Source organism: Mandrillus leucophaeus, unplaced genomic scaffold (assembly GCF_000951045.1).
Source record: "Mandrillus leucophaeus isolate KB7577 unplaced genomic scaffold, Mleu.le_1.0 Scaffold374, whole genome shotgun sequence".
Taxonomy (NCBI): Eukaryota; Metazoa; Chordata; class Mammalia; order Primates; family Cercopithecidae; genus Mandrillus; species Mandrillus leucophaeus.
This window is the reverse complement of record NW_012103965.1, coordinates 2,095,138-2,099,347: the sequence shown is the minus strand read 5'-3', so window position 1 is coordinate 2,099,347 and position 4,210 is coordinate 2,095,138.

The following is a 4,210-nucleotide window of genomic DNA, read 5'->3' as shown; positions in this document are numbered from 1 at the left end:
AAAAACAAACTCAGTTTCTCCTACTATACCCTCATAACATGCCCATGACACCAGCTGTGTGGACTTTTTCCCTCTACACATCAAGCAATCAATCAATTCTGCAGCAGACACTAGGTGGGTAACCTCTAGTTCAATTCAGACACTATCTACTTGGAGAAAGCATCAGATCCCACAGGCTGAGGGCTCAGTCCCATAAGACTGCCCCCAACTTTTGATGCCAACAAATGCCAATTGCAAGCCCCAGGCTGTTTTACTTATGCTTCTGACAGACTGGCTATAAATCAGGGTTCTCATGTCGCTCTTCTTGGGTTTGATTAATTTGCTAGGTGGAATACTTACTTACATTTACCAGTTTATTATAAATGAATTTTTTTTTTTTTTAATTGAGACAGAGTCTCACTCTTGTTGCCCAGGCTGGAGTACAGTGGCACGATCTTGGTTCACTGCAACCTTTGCCTCCCTGGTTCAAGCGATTCTCCTATCTCAGCCTCCCGAGTAGCTGGGATTACAGGCGCCTGCCACCATGCCCAGTTAATTTTTGTTTTTTTAGTAGAGATTGGGTTTCACCATGTTGGTCAGGCTGGTCTTAAACTCCTGACCTCAAGTGATCCACCCGCCTCGCCCTCCCAAAGTGCTAGGAATACAGGCATGAGTCACCGTGCTTGGCCAGGATATTTTAAAGGATACATATTGTAAAAGAAAATAAAAACAGGACCCTCTAAATTTATTATGCCACATAAGAAGTTAAGCCCTGGAGACCGAGTCAAATAGCATGTTTGCAAGTTCTGGTTCTTACAGATTAACTCGCTTCCTCATTGTTCTTGTTTTATAAATGACTAAGGGAGACCACAGCTCCTCCCCTTCCATTCAACTTTGTTGTAGATTAACTGCCTCCTTTATTGTTGTGTACCTAACTCAGACCAGAGGGCACAAAAGACCCCATGACTGCTACATTTTCAGTGTGTAATGTTAAATATACCTTTCCTGAAAGAAAAAGACCACCTGACTAATCAGATTGTTGTAACTATGCATTAAGCCTTATATAGAGCTGGATGCAGTGGTTGGTGCCTGTAATCCCAGATACTCAGGAGGCTGAGGTGGGAAGATCCCTTGAGCATGGCAGTTAGAAGCTGCAATGAGGTGATTGTACCACTAGACTACAGCCTACACAACAAATAAGACCCCAGAGAGAGAGATGTTGAAATTCTGTTAAGCTTCCCCAATCTCTATCTATATAAACAATCCAAATTTCACATTCACAAAACACTGACTTCCATCCTTTGGAATCTGTATTTCCCAGGAGGCTGTTCTCAAACTGTGCTTGAATAAACTCTCTTTAAACCAGACTCTGGCTGGGTAAGGTGGGTCACATCTGTAATCCCAGTGCTTTGGGAGGTCAAAGTGGGAGGATTGCTTGAGAACTCCAGTCTGGACGACACAGCAAGACCCTGTCGCAATAAATAAATAAATAAACTAGATTCTCACCCTTTTGACTATTTTAGGTTGACAAAACGAACAGCCAGATTAAGAGATACATAGGGTGAGGAAGTCTGGAAGGGTCCCAAGTGTAAAAACTTCCATCCTCATCAAGTTGGGATGAACTGCCTTTTAGACATGTAGATGTATTTTTCTTCAACTTCTTGGAAGCCCCCTGCACTCAATCCTTCTGGTTTTTATGGAGGCCTCATTACAGTCACAACTGATTAAGTCATTGGTCATTGGTGGCCTTCAGTCTCTCTTTCTTCCCTGGAGGTGGAGGGTGGGGCTATGAGTTCCAACTCTCTGAGCACTCGGTTCACATTTGGTTTATATGTCACCTTTTAACCAATGTCCTCTTTGGCTATTATATCCAAAATTGCTGCTTTCCCTTCAAAGTTAACCTGTCTCTGGTGATACCCCTTCACTTATTCCCCACTGCACCCAGTAATAATCTTGTCTGGGCACTTCTTCGGAATATCTGCAAGCTTTAGGGCAGGAGAGGACTGTGATTTGATCTGACTGATGACTTAGAAAGAAAACTGGCATGTAGTGTGAGACTGTTTTGGGATTAGAGGCTGTAAATCTGGGTTATTCTTTGGAATTGCTTCCCTATCATTCTCCCATTTTAAATAAGCATCCCTTGATGTGGAATTTCTTATAGAGCGTCATCTTTCCATGCAAGGAAAACAATTTTTACATACTCTCTTCAAATGAAAAATTTATATACTTGGCAAGCAGCAACCCCATCCAGTGGTTATCAAGGGCTTTCCAAAAACCACCTCGTTAATATAAGCTCAGGTGTGGTTGCAAGAGGCTTGTTATAAATAACACAAAACTATCTTTCATCTTTGTCCCGGGAGCTGTTTCTGAGCTGTTTCAGAAACGAAGGACAACAGGTCAAATATTTTCACAAAAGATACTCATATTGCTATAGTCACTGAGGAAATTATAAGGGTTACAGGAGCTATGAGTTAGGAACCATGGGGAAAAACCAAAAAATATATATCATATCACACAGGGCATGGTGGCCTCAGAGTAGCTTATTTTCTTATATGGTAGCTTAGGAATCCAAGACTGTTTATTATAGATAACAAGGTGACCTCTGAATGTCCTTTTCTTTCTTTTTTTTTGAGATGGAGTCTTGCTCTATCACCCAGGCTGGAGTGCAGTGGCGTAATCTCGGCTCACTGCAAGCTCCACCTCCCGGGCTCACGCCATTCTCCTGCCTCAGCCTCCTGAGTAGCTGGGACTACAGGCGCCCGTCACCACGCCCAGCTAATTTTTTTTTGTATTTTTAGTAGAGACGGGGTTTCATGTGTTAGCCAGGATGGTCTCGATCTCCTGACTTCATGATCTGCCCACCTCAGCCTCCCAAAGTGCTGGCATTACAGGCGTGAGCCACTGTGCCCAGCCAAATGTCCTTTTCTGATCTAGCCTCAGAAGGTATGCAGCATCACTTTCACTGCACTCCATTGGTTCGAGCAGTCACAATCCACCCAGATTGAAGGGGAAGGTATTTAGATCTCATCTCAGTGAAGGAATCCTTAAGGAAATTTCAACTTAAAAGTTATCACAATGGGGCCAGGCACAGTGTCTCATGCCTATATAATCCTAGCTCTCTGGGAGGCTGAGGAGGGTGTATCACCTGAAGTCAGGAGTTCGAGACCAGCCTGCTCAACATGGTGAAACACCATCTCTACTAAAAATACAAAAATTAGCCGAGTGTGGTGATGCATACCTGGAACCCCAGATACTTGGGAGGCTGAAGCACAAGAACAGCTTGAACCTGGAAGGTGGAGGTTGGAGTGAGCCGAGATCAGGCCACTGCACTCCAGCCTGGGTAACAGAGCGAGACTCTGTCTCAAAAAACAAAAATCAAAACAAAAAACATTGTCACAATGCGCATCACAGTCTCTTAGGATTCTCAGAAATCTATTTGGACAAGACTCATGTCTCAGATATCTCTGTCTGGTGCAAGGCCTCCTGGCAAATTTGAAGGTACCAAAAGTCAAGAGTTAAAGGGGATTTGGTGGACTGTAGGGGTAATTTTGTGATACTATGGTCCTGTGTCTAAAATGGTATAGGTGGCCACAACAGTTTAGGCCTCTTTTGTATTCTACCTTTTTCTATTTTACCCTTCTGGAGCTGGGAGAGCATAATTCTGGATCTTCTTCTGGTTCTCTGTGCTGGTCACAGATTATTGTCATCTTCTTTCTGACGCACAAATCTGATCTGTTTACTTCCCTGTTTACAATGCCTTAAGGATTGCCTATCAGCTCCGAGATAAAGTCCAAGGCCATTAGCATCACATATATGCCCCTTTATGTTCTGTTTCTGATCACCAGAAACTCAGATTCTATGTTCTAGTCCAAAACATGGAAAGCAGCATGGTATAATTACTGAGTCCAAATCAACACTCTGGTAAGCTTCTGGGCTTTCATTAATTTTCTGGGGTGCAAGGGAGGACCTTTCTTCCCTTAGTCCACAACAAAATGGCCTAGTTTCCACTGGTTTCTCTAGTCAGCCAGTTCTGGAGGGCCCAAGCCTGAAAATGGATTCTAATTCTAGAGCCTATGCTTCCTTTTGACCTTTGACCCTTAGTATAGATGCCAGCCTATTGCTCCTGACTCCTCTAACCCTCATGGTGAATTGTTTTTCAGGGATCTTATCCTTTTTGAGATAGGGTCTGGCTCTGTCGCCCAGGCTGGAGTGCAGTGGTGCTGTCTTGGCT